Genomic DNA, 16591 nt, shown 5'->3' with positions numbered 1-16591 from the left:
GATACACATGGTGAGGATCATCCTGGATGAATAATGGAAAATATATCCAGGATCAACATCCATCTATTTCCAGGATGGGTGATGCAATGATGATCCTGGATCAACATTACCACACATCCAGGATTAACACTGGATTAACATTGACATTGCAATCCTGAATTGGGACAATATTTTCTAGTAACTAAAATGCTTACTAATAATTCATTTAAATATTATTTAGTACTGTAATTAATTATTTCATTTTTAAGTACTTGTAGGTTTATCATATTACTTCAGCATGACTGAGGCATGGTTGATAAACTGATGTTAACCTACACTTAGTCACTAGTTAGTTTAGCATTATTTTGTGGACCTTAAAGCATTATCAGTGAAATTTAACTAGCAATTAGCTAGCAATCTTAGGCAGACCTGGGTCAAATATGTATACGTTTTGGATTCAAATGCTTTTCTACGCTTTACTGATCTTGTCTGGTGTATTGGAACCAATGAAATACTCTCAAAAAGTGCAAACACTGCCTTCTGGTCATATTGGTCAGGGGACCAGGGATTGCCATTCTCCGTGAAGCTCATAAACTCCTGTGGTTACTCGAGGTATTGCAGTTTAGTAAGCCTCTGGTCCCAAAAAGCAAATTTCCTCATTGAAGAAATTAAATTATTTTGAACTGAACTTTTTAGCTCTAAAGTTTCTTCACACTGAACCAATTACTCTCCAGGCACTGATTTTGTTTATGAGTCCCACAGAAGAAGATATAAGATTGATTTCATTCCAATTTGGTACGCATGGTTTTATGTCACATGCGCGTACCTGCTTAGACGAGCATGGAGCACACCCATGCATGAACGATTATGAAGCTGTTATTGACTAATCTATATAGAGAAGGGTTGAATTCAGAGTTTCCTGCATAGAACCAATGTATCAGAATACGCGAAGTATTAAGCCTGTCATGGTTTTGGGGTGTTATCACCATTTCTTTTCCATTCTGCGTCATTCTTTCATTTTTTATGGCTATCAGCTTTTTTCCTGTGTCTTTTCTACAGTTATTACAGCCTTTTAGTTTTCTTCATTTCATTGATTGGATGATACGCGTGCAAATCTGTTTACGAATTGCACCTGTTGTTGTTCTATTTAAACCCCAAGCAAAACGATAAGCTTTGCTTTAGTGTCAACCTACATTACACGAAAGCCGGTAACTTATTCTGTTCTGGTAAGAGTTTTAGTTTCTGGTTCAGTACTAGATCGGTTCCTCTTCTGCATCCTTTGTCACGCAAAGTGTCACGCGGAACTGAATTTTGAGTTTGTTGGATTGTGGGCTACAGGTTAGCACTACTTTCTTCACTCATTTCTTCTCTCTCTCGTGGTTCTTTTGACAGTCCTCTGTGCGAGGGCTGTTTTCTTAAAGTTCTCACGGTTACCATTCTTTTCAAACTTCTGTTTTGTTTTTGTACTCTCAGTACTCCTTTAGCCTTAGTTCTTCACCCTGTATTTGGATCATTAAAGCTTTTTCTTTGGGATAGTCTCCCATAGGAGTATTGGTTTTCTTTTCGTTTATTTATTTCTTGTTCCCTATCCTTCGTCTCTAAGGAGACTTAGTGGTTATTCCGCCCCAGGTGGTTAACTTGAAGTTCCCTGCTCAGTCGCATTCCCCACTCCATCACAGTACACTAAAACCATAGAAATGGATGTACCAGCGACTTCGCCGGGATTAGAGCAGGCTGTTCTATATCAACAGGTGGCTTTAACTGCTCACGATAGGGGTATTCAGATACTACATTCTCAACAAGCAGCCTCTCACGAACTGCATGGGGAAATGCTTGAACGCCTGTGCCATCAGGATGAAAGTCTGCGCAGCCAGGAGTGTTCACTACGCGAGCTTGCTGACAGCGTTCGCCAACTGGCTTACGCGTTAAATCCCCCAGTTCCACAAGCACCTTCCTTGCCCTCAACCCCTGAGCCGATTGTATTAGTCACTGTCCGCGAACCTAAACTGCAGCTTCTCCTGTGGTGTGATGGTGAATTGGGGAAATGCAGGGGGTTTCTGGCTCAATGCCTGATATTTGTCTAATGGTAGAGATGGCATCAGTATTTGACCATGATCTTACCGGCGAGGAAGCAGCTACAAGGCTAACGCGTATTCGTCAGGGAAAAGAGTGTAGCAGCCTTTTCCATTACGTTTTGCTCATTAGCTAGTGAAACAGGTTAGTCAGAGGCTCCACTCAGAACCTTATTTAAGAATGCACTTTCGGAACAGGTGAGAGACGCTTTAGCGACGCTTGAGCCACCGGCCACATTAGATGCCTTGGCAGCAACTGCCATCAGGATAGATAACTGGGTAAGGGAGCATGAGCATGAGAGACAGGAGAATAAGGGCCGTTCATCCCCATATGTTGCCTCTCTTCCGGTGAAGCCTGCAGTTATTGTTCCCTCATTGGTCTCTTTGAGCCAGGACGAACCTATGCAGGTAGATAGCTCCACCCTAGGCGATGCGCATGAACCAGCGCGGCGCAGCGATTGGTGTAGGTATTGGAAAAAGCAGGGACACATTAAGAATGAGTGTCCTAAGCTGGTGGGAAATGGAAGGCCTCGCTGGGTGAGCGAAAGGCAGTAGTGAGGCGTAACCCATCAGCCTTTTGAACCACTTTAGCTGTCACTTTGTCTTAGGAGAAACAATCAGAAAAAACTGATGCTTTTTTAGATTCAGGAGCGGTGGATTGTTTTGTGAACTCCAATTGGGCTAGGGAACTTGGATTGCCTGTGTTTTCTCTTTCGCGTCCTCACCGCATTACGGCTCTTGACAGTCGACCGTTGGGTACCGGTCTGGTCAAAGAAATCACAGAACCTGTCTGTTTGTTCATTCCTTTTGGTGGTCATTTTCTGGCTTTTTCTGGTTAACTCACCAGCTTATCCCCTAGTTTTGGGTCATTCATGGTTGATTAAACATAAGCCACATATTAACTGGGGTAGCAAAAGAAACACGGTCATTCAGTGGGGTCCCAAGTGTGGAAAACATTGTCGACAGAGATCAGCGCCTGCTCCAAACAGTCATGCTTTGCAAACCAAGATGAATTCGTTCAGCGACGATGAGGAGGAGGGATTTCTGTCCAACCAAACAGCGCTATCCCCCTCCTCTGAGGACAGGGAGGAGAGTTTGACGTGGGAGTCGCAGTTTGACTGGCAGCTGCCGGTTGATGAATTATCCATTGGAGACTTCTCCGATTTAGATACAGAGTTTGAGTTTGTGCCTCAGTCTCTCATTAGTTTGGAGAATACTAGTGTAGTATTTCCCCTTACCATCTCTTGTCCCGGCCGATTATGCAGATCTTGCTAAGGTGTCTAGTAAGCAAGGAGCTACCACCTTGCCACCTCACAGACCGTATGATTGTGCCATCGAATTGTATCCAGGTACCGTGCCTCCTAGGGGTTCCCTGTAATCCTTGTTACGAATGTTTGTTTTTCAGAAGATTTGTCATCTCGTAGCATGTATTTCATGATTTTAAAACACATAGACATAAAGCACAATTAACCGGGATAGTTTTTAAGTGATGGGGTACATTTATCAGCACTAGGCAATGACATCTTGAATAATTTCCACCTTGTACTGCTTAGATTGAATGTCAGTACCCAAGTTCAGGATAGCATGACTAAAAGCATTATAGTACAGCAAATCGTATCAAGGTTGTCGTTGCCCATATTGTACTTTTTCCTGTAAACAATGAAAACGAGACAATATTGCAGTAGGTGACAAGCTCTTATTTTATTACTACACATTGTTAATATACATATAAATATAAAACACATTGCATTTTTCCATTTGAATAAAAAATAAAACTTAATATTCATGAAATCTTTTGCTTTCTCTCATGCACCTAACAGGCATTCAAGTCAAAGCAAGCAGATAAATCAAGTGAATAATATTAGCTAGCTGCTCCAGTCTGAAATCCCTTTTCATTACATTACATTACATTACAGGCATTTGGCAGACACTCTTATCCAGAGCGACGTACAACAAAGTGTATAACCATAACCAGGAACAAGTATGACGAAAACCCTAGAGAGAAGTACCGGTCCTTTCATGCTGACTAGGAATAGCTAGGACCCGTAGGGAGCTCATTTACGTATTTAGAAAGCATAAGGTTTTTACATAGTCTATAAGTACAGGGTGCATACGCTGTGCGGACGGACCAGGGACGGACAGTCCGCAGTCGTTTTCCCTTTCGTAGACCAGTCGTACCAACGCATACCCAAGGCCTACATTTCCCACAATCTTTTTCCCACAGTCATTTTCCTTTTCTTCCTGAAGTTACAGACTGTAAACAACATGGCGTCCTTGCCCAGCGTTGTGCTTATTTCTCTCCATGAATCTTCTGTAAATCTTTATAATCCCGTTGGGATGAATCGTAGAGGTGCCTATACCTTCTGATCTCTTCAGCCAGTCTCTCTTCAAACGTTGACTCCATGCCTGTTTTGTGTATTCCGCCTCGCAGCGTGTTTCCAGTGCCACATGAAATGCATGTCGATGTGAAACAGTTTCATACTGAGCCATGATTTGTGTGACACCGGTACGCGAACGCTAGGTACGCACGGTCACTAAAATTGAGCTTCGCGCAGACATGCCCAGGCGGACGTATGCTGAGGTCCGCTATTTCGTCATTTTGACTGCACGGACCCCAGTGGAGTCCGATCCATGTATGCTACGTCTGGACCATGAATTGGCCATTAGACTACAATAAAATCACCAATCTCCTTTAAACAACAATAGCTAGATAGTAACTAGCTCCCATAACACAGAATGGCACACTTCTTGACTGTAGGATTTAAACCAGTCAGAAGTTGTGGTTAGCCTGCTAGCTAGATATAATTACTTGTTACCATCGACTGCCCCTGAATGTTTGTTTCGTTTGGGAAAGTTAGCCCTCTACACCTGTTCTACTGCCTAGCTAACTGGCTGGGACTAATCGGTAAGACAGCTCGATAGCTTGCATGTGAAACCTAATAGTTATTTAGTTAGCTAGCTAATCACAACTTCTCACTGCATTTCAGTCTTGCTAGCTCGGCGTAGCTTTTTCATAAGTAGACTACATATCTAGCTAGCTAGCTAATTTAATGTACAGTCTTGCCAAACTATCGACTGCCTTATTTATTACTTTTACTTGCAGAAATGTTAGAAACCTTATCAGAAATGGCCACAATGAGTCATGTAGCTAGCCAGCAAAGCCACAGTCACAGTTCAGTGCCCACAGTTTGTCAGACGATTTGAAAGCTTTTTCGGAGCGCACCCCCGCGGGTTAACGTCATTTCTCTGCGTTTACTGTGATCCTTCAGGCTTAGGTGCCCAGTGCGCACGCTCTGGTGCCAATAGCTCATAGTCAAAACATGGCTGCGTCCATGAATTGGCTTCATGCGCCATTGAGCAGCTCCCACAGGAATTCATGGAACCGGTAAGCGGAAGCTGTCTCCAGTTCTTATATATCTCGATGATATTGACAGGCTCAATTACACCAGGCAAGATCAACAGAGCACAGAAAAGTATCTGAATCAAAAACAAATACGTATTTGACCCAGGTCTGATCTTAGCTCAGTTAGGCGCTGTACTACCTCAGCTAAAAATTAAGCCACAAATAATGTTCATATATGAAGCATGAATGAAATACGGTGCTACTAACATATTTTCACTAAATCTATGATTTTGTTTCGATTACGCAAACAGAAATACAAAGCTACTGTATAGTGTGCAAAATAGCTTACCTCTCTCAAAACTGGGGTGTTTTGGAAGAAATTTTGAAATGGCTCAGTAGTGGGAAGTTTTTTGCGTAGCACTGATGACATCAGAAGCAAATGATTAGTTAGAAGGAATGTTGTTCCAGGAACAAAAAGGGATGCTGATCCAGGAACATGTACTACTTGGATAAATCACGTTATCCTGGTGTCCCCGGTACAGCTTGCTAGTGCTACCTATCGTACTCTGAACATTGTAATACATTGTTCTTTTCTGTAAGCGTGCTGTGCCTTTGTTTTTTTTTTATGTCAAGGGTTTGCAGTGTTGTGTAGCTTTTACTACCTTTATCAAGTGCCTCATTTTAAAATTAAAAGTGTTGTGTGGGATTGTAAATGGATGTTTAAATTGTGCCGAGTCTTCTTCCCTCACCATGCGTTATACACAGTACACGGCCTAGACAGCAAGGCAAACACTCTTCCAATAAAAACACCCAAGACAAGAGCCAAGCTTCAAGTATTTTAGTGGAACCCTTTTTGTGAAACTGAAAACAGATACACAAATAAAGAGGTAGAAATGAATGAATGAATGTATGAGAATGAAATTACAAAAATGAATTACACATTGACATAAATCTACACTAGTTGACTACATTATGTAATGTTCATATAAGACAATTCACCAAGGTAAGAAAGTATTTAAAAGGATTAGGAGTGACTACAAAATGCAGTAAGCTTAGACTGGGCACTAACTAACGTGCTTTGCTACATGAACCATGAGGTGAGTAAGACATATAAAAATAAAGATATTTATCAAAATAATCAATACAATTAACACAGAACTCTCCAATTGAAGCTATACTCACAGATTGTGCCAAATCAAGGGCATCTCTAACTTATTTACTGGGGCCAGAATACCAAGTGGAGAAGTCATAGTTAATGCAGTATTTGTACTGTTTTTCTAAGGGGATTTTCCATACCTGCATACCATTATCTATCTGAAGCTTACTCACCTGGGTTTTGTTGTCAGTCTGAGATCCACATTTACCTGCTGGGTTATTTCACACACTGCCTTTTAATTGAATAAAATAAAAGAAATCAAAACAAAAAATAGTTTTTAACTAGGAGTTTTGCACAATTGGCACATTATATTATTTATGCTCCACACAAATTGAATAAGTTCCTGATTGCCTTTGATTGAGTATATGCTCTGAGAATACCTACAACACAAGCTTTGCATAAGGAAAAGTCTTTGCAACTGCATTCACTTATTTCATGTCTGAAAATTATGACACATCTGAAATAAAGAAGTGCAATAGGTAATAATAGAAAAGATACAAAGTGCAACATTTACTGTGCCATTCATTTGCTGTGATCTTTCTTAACTGACAATGAATGCAGGGCCGGGCCGTGGCATAAACGGTCTATACGGTCGTTTGGGCCACAACCGGTGGGGGGGGGGGGCACACGACCATGAGGGGGGCCACACGATCCAATTTTTATCTTAGGTAAATAACGTTATTTTCGTAATTACGTTATTCATCCCCTATCGCAGAACTAGTGGCATAAATTTAAAATGGAATGGCAACAGAACATTTCAGAACAATGTAATGTAGGCAGGATTTTACCAAGCGAAAACAATGTAATGTAGGCAGGATTTTACCAAGCGAACCCCCCCCCCCAAACCCCGCCCCCGCTCCCGCTCAACAGAATCCAACATCCACACCCACCCCCCGCCGCCTGCTAGGACAGACTTGCATTTGCGAAGGGCCACCAAACCCCTAGGGCCGGCCCTTAATGAATGCCACAGGTAATTCCACCTTTGGTCACTCTTAACTACCTTTCTTCCTTTCTTCAAAGCAGAAAATTCAGAGTGTTCTTCCAGGCTGATGCATGTATTGTAAAATGATCTTCCAGTTCACATGAAAGGAGCAGTACAGTTAGCAAATTTGTAAATGTATCTGCTAATTCCAAGGAGTAAAAAAAGCCACTACCTGTCTACAGGTGACAAAACAATACATTCAATAAGGTAAAATCAGTCATATCCTGTCTGAAAATCCACATTTTACAAGGCATTCTTTAAGTCTTGTGAACCAGAAATTAGCTTGAAAGGATCTGCCAAATTGTGTCCCAGGAAACTAATATCAATAATGATGCTTGGTTCCAGTAAAAATAAAGGAATTGGGATTGTAAGGCTATTGGCATTGATCATCAGCTTTGTAGACTGGTGACATTTAAGCCTTGGAGGCACATAAGTTACTCTCTCAAAGGATCTGGGCTGCTATAAATATTAATTTGATTCCTAACCAGCCTGGGAAGCTACTACAATTGATCTTCAGGGGTCAGTTACATTTATAAAAGCCTCAGAGGCATACACTCAACTTATAACTGCCTGCACAGAATCACTGTTGTGAAATGTTCATCAGCCTACGAGGCTATTAATCTATTGCTTCACCCGTATATTAATTTGCTTTCTAGCCAGTCTGGGAGGATAATAATAATAAGTTTATTTATTTATATAGCACATTTCAAGAGCAGATGTCACAAAGTGCTTTACAATAAAACAGCAAAAATCACAAGGCAACAACAAGATAAAACAAGATAAAAATTAGGTTACTGCTGTTGCTCTTCACTCATATCAAATCTATATCAAACTTAAACTCATCCACTGAAGTAAGCTTAAAAGGTACTTGTAAAGAATTGTTCATTGGGTTTCCAGTCAGAGACTAGACTTAGAGGAAAGCTAGAAAGGCATTGGCAGATACCATTAAACAATTGTTAAATGTCAATAAGGCAGATAAACTCTTAAAACATTAACCAACATTCCATCATCCTGGGAAGCTCTCAGTATTCCTGATCTGCCTTGGCCATAATTAAATTTATGTCAGCCTAGCAGGCAGGCACTAAACTCACAAGATCTTCTTGTAAGGAGAGTTTCTAATGCACATTGACCTCTTAATAAGCCTAGAGGGATACTAGTGAATCAGTCAGGGAGGCAAGTTACATTTGTGTCATCTTTGGAGGCATACACTCAAATAATGTTATCTGCCTGTTACGAGTCTTTATTTGTAAATGCTAATTAGCCTTATAACCTGCTGATGAGGTTAAGTATTTTTAACACCCTTGGAGGCCAGATGCATTCACACCAGTCTCTGAGGCAGATACTTAAGTTAACATGCTTCCAGTAAGGAACATATATCTGAAATTACTATTGGCTCCCTGGCAGGATGCTGGTATTTCTGACCATCTTTGGTCTAATTATATCCACATCAGCCTTGGAGGTGTCTGCCTTACCACCAAGTTCATTCAAATGTACTTGGGTTTGTTAAGCATAGTAATGGACAAATACTTAACAAAAGAACAACAAACATAAAAAATCAATCTGATTCAACTGAAGCAATGTTATGTGACATTAACAAGACAGCTTACCAGCAAGCGAGCTTGCTTGCTAAATAGCACAGACAGTTATTAACCATTTATATTTACATGTACATGCTTTAGCTGGCAAACACTGATAGTTTGCTGTTTGTTGCAATATAATTTGGACAGGTATCACCTAGGTTTGTTTATGAGTAATAGAAGAATATTACCTTGGATATATCCTTTCTAATGCCTCATGTGCACTGCTTGAAATGAAGTGTTCCGGTCGTTTACTGATGACCCAATCTGACTGGCTGTCCTCTTGCAGGGCAGTATGCAGGGTATACAGCCTCTCAGTCAATATTCAAGGCACCTTTCCAAGTTGTGCATGTGAGAACGCAACATGGAAAGCCAAGAAAGAGCCTGAGGCTGATTAGAGGTTCATTAGATTACTCCAGGTAGAGAAAGGCAGCATAAAAATTTATAAGCCTTCAGAAAAGTTGAGGGAAAAAATAAACAAATAATTGCTCTATGAGAGTAAAAGATGTAAAATCTTTTTTTATTTTAAAAACAAGCATTAAGGAATTTAACATGCTTCTACACAGACAAACCAGTACAGATGTAATTTAGGAACTAAAATAACAACAGCCAGTTAGAACATTTTAACATATAACACATCCAAATTGTCCACAGTGAAGAAGGTAGCCTATTTTGCAGTTATACTATAGCATGTCCAGAATATCACTATTAGGCTATTAGTAGATTAACTATGATCTTGTAGACAGATTGATTGATTTAATATATCAATGCTATCATGAAATCTCCTCACAGCCTACTTCTATTGCAATTTTGACTGGCATGCATGTTTTGCCAGTAACCCACACATTGCTATCATTATTTCACATGGGAAACTTTGTATCGGTTAGGTAAATACCCATAATACTCATTTTGACCACAAACTTGTAAGGGGTATGAAAATAACAGCAGAGAGACAGGCCATATGACAGTACATTCTGACAATACAAGAAATCATTCATTTTTGTGTTGCACACATCCGCGCTCCCGCAGTGGTGCAAGAGCAAGCTAGATAGATAGTCATGCAGCAAAGTTTTCAGAGGTCTGTTAGTACTATGTTTATATCAGACACTAGCTTAAAAATTGAGCATAGTAGCACATCAGATTATTGTGATGTTTAGTTATTTTCCTCACTTTCTGGGAGCCATCTAGGCTAGCGAATTGCGAATGCAGACAGATGTAAACAGAAGCTAACCATTGTAAAGGACGTTGTACTTTTTTGGAATTATGACTGGAAGAGAGTGCTATTGTCAGATGAGACCAAAATTGAACGTTTTGGCCATACACACCATCGACATGTTCGGCGGCAAAAGAGGAATGCATACAGGAGAAGCACCTCATACCTACTGTCAAATATGGAGGTGGGTCATTGAAATTTTGGAGATGGTTTGCTGACAGTGGTCCCGGGGCACTATTTTAGATCAATGGCACAATGAATTCAACAAAGTACTAGGAAATTCTAGCAGAAAATTTGGTTGTCTCTGCTATGAAGCTAGGACTTGGTCATAGGTAGATTCCAAGCATACATCAAAATCTAAACAGAAATGCTTAAGTGAAATCAACATCCATGTTTTCCAATGGCCCTCTCAGTCTCCAGACTTAAATTCCATCAAAAACGTGTGGTCTGAACTGAAGAGGGGGGGTCCATAAGCGCAAACCCAAAGTTATCAATGATTCTGAAAAGTACATGGAGCAATGGTCAAAAATCCCTCCAAATGTGTAACCTTATCACAAATTATAGGAAAAGACTCATGGCTGTCATCTTTGCCAGGGGTGTTTTCACAAAGTATAAAACCAGGGGTGGAACCTGTTTTTTTGGGAAATATATATATATTTTTTAATTTAAGACTTTGGTTGATTCCAAAGAATCATTAATCAAGCACACTAGTTTATACATGGTGGAAAATAAAGCTTATGTCTATAACTGTATTATTTAGTTTAGCATTTTTTTAAATAATTTTTTGTGCATATTTATCAAGGGTGCCAATAATTCTGGAGCCCACTGTATGCGTTGTATGGTGTGTACAATATTTGCATTGATAGTGTTCTTACATAACAGACAGCAGTGTCAACGGAAAGAAATTCTCCTACAGTAATTAAACAGGAGAAGATGAGAGAGAGGTTTTAGAGCAATGCCCACTGAGCAAGGTGCTTGAACCCAATGCTACACCCATATTTTACTTTTCGAAATTCATAAATTTTCCATGCATTTTGTTTGCCTAAATATGGTGACTAACATATGGAATCAAACAACATTTAATTCATTATAAGCAACATGACTTTCTGTGAAGTCAGACAACGGTTCACAGAGAATGTGAGAATGTGCTTTCACAGACAGTTTAAGTGTTTACATGGGTAACATTACCCTATTGATCTGATTATCCTTTCACACCGAATGAATTTTCAATCGAAATGGGATAGTCTGTTCCAATTGAGGTGGTCACATGAGACTGGAGTGGGTTTGGCTACTTCAGCCAGCACCCATTGCTAACAGGCGCATAAAATCAAGCATACAGCCACGCAATCTCCATAGACAAACATTAGTCCTGGAATGGGTCATACTAAAGAGCTCAGTGACTTCAATGTGGTGCTGTCATAGGAAGTCACCTTTCCAACAAGTAAGTTCATCAAATTTCTTCCATGCCAGAGCTGCCCCAGTCTACTGTAAGGGCTGTTGTTGTGAAGTGGAAATGTCTCGGAGCAACAGCTGCAAAGCGGTAGGCCACACAAGCTCACAGAATCCGACTGCCGAGTGGTGATGCTTGTAGCCTGAAGTGGCTTCGCACACTCAAGAAGGGCGTTTTGGTCCAAATGTTTGTGAAAATAAAAAATATATGAAAATATTTTATGGAAGTGCAGTCCTTATCTAATTTTCCTAAATTGTAATTTCAAGGACAGTTATCATGATTTCACTTCATACAAAGGGGCTCTTCAGTTTAGCTAGAAAAAACATGCCTGCTAGGTTTTAAGGTTGTATCTAAACCAGTGATATGCACCCCCAACAGGTACACATGATAATCAATGATATTGGGAAACTATTGCAGAATAAACATCATCATATTCCTTCCAGTGTTTCAGACTAGTTTACCGTCAAACAATGCTACTGTGATGCAGCAAACAAATAGCCGAGGCTATGTAATATTCGGATATTTGAAGGGAGAACAGTTCAAGTAAATGTGACTTTGGCATCACAAATGGATGAACGCTTGTAAGGAGGTCAGAAAAGTTTTGAGGGAAAAGGCTGTAGAGTTCAGTATACGGAACATCTAATGTCATGGTAGTCTACATGTGCATTAGCCCGCACTCAATACACATTTGCTAAAGCAACACTGAGTTGACAACGACTAAGGCTCACCAACATATGCATAAGTTTAACAAGCATTACCAGACAATGTCACCTCACCAAAGCATTATACAAAAGCTTGCATGCTAACATAGCTTATATTGAAATTATTGTAGTTATAAAACATTGATATATCTCAGCTTTAGCTTTGTATATTGAAGAAACCTCACACTTGTTTGTTTACCCAAAAGAACTCGCTTCCTAGGTAGTTTGAGTCATGTAACTTCTCTTCCTGTGGTGCAGGTCAGGTGCTTCCGGCCCCAGAGCCTATGGTGCAGACAAAGCCCATAGAGAGAGAAATCCCAAGTGGACCTGCCGGCAGATAACATATGACCACAGGTCATTTTCTTCATTCAAACTTTGAGTCATAACTGTGGACACGTATATCCCAAATATAGTTTTACACAGTAGAGTATGCAGCTGTGAGACATGTCAAAAATTGCATGGGCTTGATAAAGTGAGGCAAAAACCAGTTATTCTAATTCATTATTCTTTATTTAAGTGTCCAAAAAAAAAACAACAATAAATAAACAATCAAGACAACCAATTGTTTTATTTCTTAGTAAGCCTCTAATGGTAAAATTCAATTGCTCTGGCCATGGCAAATTCTACATGATAGTGACACTCTCATTCCCTTCCAGGACCCTCATGAGCTTTAAAAAAGAAAACACAAGTCAACTCGTCCCCTTTACACATCAGTTATTGTTTATCATGTAACCAATACCAATTAGAAATAACTCAACATTCACATCTCACCTCTTTAACTATCACACCAAAGAGGTGTTCAACTCACCTCTGTCAATTTGTGTTGCACACCTGTTGCAGATTCTATGAACTTCATGAGCTTGACAGTCTATTGGGAATCAAGAGTTGCCAAATTTACACATTTAACTTTTTGAGGCCGAGGGACGCTAATTGCATCAAAAAGCACTCCCTTTAATCTCCATCAAATAGCTATCTTATTTCTGAACAGAGGATCATTTTCTTATTTTTTGTCATGGTTCAGGAAACGAAAGTGAAAGCGATGTTTTCATACAATGGACCCAATCGAGGATGATGTACATCCAACATGAATGCCACTAGTCTGATGGGTTGCGTGTTTATTACACTGCTTGTGTAATAAAATATGAACTTTAATAGCTACTTATATATTCTACTGCTATTCACTGTTACAGCTATTGAACCATTGGTTTACAGGCAATACTAAACCGAGGGAGGTCAAATGGTCTGCCTGCAATGTAATCACAATGGGAGTTCCATGCACAAACATAAAACAACATTGGCATCTGGGCTCACTTTAACAGGTAATTTAACAAAGAAATATACAAAATCGGAGTAGATAGAGCAACTATATCATTTCAAAAGCGCACTGATAGTTCAGCAATGTTACTTTTTTACTTCAGAAATCAGGAATTATTATGCCTGCTCTTAACGCTTCACCAAAATGAGTGGGGTCATTATAAAAAAATCTAACCACGTTGAAGGCATTATTACTCATTTCACCACATGAAAAACTCACTGTGAAATGCTTAAAATGTTAATTGGTTATTCGTTTTTCATACGTTCGTATATTTAAAAACGTTACAGCTGCCAGTGTCCTGAGGGACTGAATTCTACAGCCATTTCAGAAGCAATATGGCACCAAAAAAAAAAAAAACACCACTCGCTATTTTCTTCAAAATAATTGTGTGATTTTGTTTTCCTGAAATTAAATGTTATTCATATTGTAGCCAATGCCTGTCTTGACATCATCCTGATTGTTAAATTCCAATTAGTTCCAATAAGTTATGCTGCGGAAGAGGCCCTATAAAATAAAATCAGCTGAACCTCGATTGAACAAAGTTTTTATATGTATTTCTTCGTTGAGACCTTATCTACACTGTGGTATAAACCATCTGAGTTTTAGGAATGGGTGTTTTTTGTAATTACGGTGAAAATGAGACATGCGCAACCCTCTGGAATCCTAATCCCCAGCAGCTCAAATAGCCACAGCTAGCTATGACCTGTTGACCTGTTGCCAGAGTACATGTTTTATGGTGGTAAATGGTAAATGGACTGCATTTATATAGCGCTTTTATCCAAAGCGCTTTACAATTGATGCCTCTCATTCGCCAGAGCAGTTAGGGATTCGGTGTCTTGCTCAAGGACACTTTGACACGCCCAGGGCGGGGTTTGAACTGGCAACCCTCCGACTGCCAGCCAATCGGTCTTACCTCCTGAGCTATGTCACTGGGAAAACTCATTTGAAAAACAATATATTTACATATATTTTTTCTCCAAGATCGTTTCTACAGTATGGTATAAAGGATTTTAGTTCTACAAATGGGTTTTTTTGTATTTATTTGGGTGAAAATGGGGACATGAGCCTGGTCGATTCCAGTCCCCAACTGCAATTGGAATTTTGAAGCCATGGGGCCGCTATTTTTTAAACTGAGACATTTTGGCACGTATTCTCACATTGTGTTTGGTACATTGAGATTTTGTGTCACTTTCACTTTTTAAGCAGACTGCCACTGCTTCAATAGCCTGTAAACTAATCGTTCAGTTTATGGCAAAAAAAATAAATAAATAAAAATAAAAATAAATAAATAAAAATGAGAACGAAGTTATTTATAAAGTTTTTTTTATCATACAGTTGTAACACCTGCCATCACTAGTATTTAAATTTAATTCTTTCCCGGATGTAAACAAGACAGCGACATCCAAACTTCACTCTGGTTATGACCATAGAGCATACATAAGAACTAGAGAGGGTAGGAGGGGCCAGGCGGTGAAGCCGAGGAAGTAATGGGGAAACCGCCTACTGTGCATGCTTGAGGCCAAAAGCACTTGCTGCCCATTGAAGTTAATGTAGAAATCCAAGGTGATTTAACAACCTAGGAAAACCTCATCGGTCAATTTTCTTTGATCATAAATGTGCAGCAGTTTCTGAAACAATGGTTGTTTTGGTCCAAATATTTCTTGGGGAAATATTTATTAAAATGTGCATATTTTATTAAGTAATGCATATTTTTCATTCTGCTTTTCATATGAAACGTAACGGTCATCAATCAAGTTTTAAAATACCATCGAGGATGTTTTATTTTGCCTTCAAAAGTCTGATATTCCCGATTCACTTTAATGGGAGCTCCAATGTTTTGGCCTCAACACACACAGTACATACAGGCTTACTTCCGGGACTTCACAAGCTTAGTTTGGCTGAAGGCGGATTTTCCTGTCTAGTTAAATGCATGTGTATGGTTATGACTCATATCCAGAGGCCTGTGCTAGCAATGTATATTGTTCAATTTGCTATGAGCTAACCTATTGCAATAAGTTACCATGTAGTCTGTAGTTAATTCTGATGATATTAAAATAAAATACACAAGCCCCCATACATATCACAAAACCAACAAATCAGATAACCAATAAGTACGTTTTAGAAGAAATTGTTTTTACTACACATAGCCTCCGTTACCAATAAAAAAATTTAAAAAAACATTTCTCTAATACACAAACATCTAAACACATCCACAAAATTAAAAATATATACAAATGGCCATAAAAAAACCGGTTGGCGCGCTTCTCCGTGGCTTTGGAGCACCTGTGCTCATTGTACTCACAGCTGCCCACACATTTCTGCAGAGAATTGGCGAGGAAGAACTTGGAGATTCCAGCGTTGGAGACAATCCTTTGAGAAACGCCCAGGTAGATCCCCAGGTAGGTCCTCTCCAGGGTACGAGCATTCGCCAGCCAATTCGCCTGCCATTAGGTCTCACCAACCTCCTTCGTCCTTCTCCCAACTCTCCACAGCTCCAACTCTCACAAAGAAGGACCTCAAAATCTTTTTTTTCCTCTTAAACACACTCCAACCCAGACATCATTTTAAAACAATGTAACAAACTAAAAATGCACAGCCAATCACGTCAAAACCAAAAAAGGATGCCTGATCACAACCGATTAACCAATAGGAATACAGTACATAAGCCTGACCATTATGTATCAAAAGTTCAATATAAAAAAAACAAACATTGGGGACAAAAATTTAACCCTGTGCGATCCTAGCAAATGTTAACCAGTTTCAATGTGGGTTACCAGGTTATATATCATGCTAATTAATTTTT

This window comes from Anguilla rostrata, chromosome 1 (assembly GCF_018555375.3).
Source record: "Anguilla rostrata isolate EN2019 chromosome 1, ASM1855537v3, whole genome shotgun sequence".
Taxonomy (NCBI): domain Eukaryota; kingdom Metazoa; phylum Chordata; class Actinopteri; order Anguilliformes; family Anguillidae; genus Anguilla; species Anguilla rostrata.
This window is presented reverse-complemented; position numbering follows the sequence as displayed.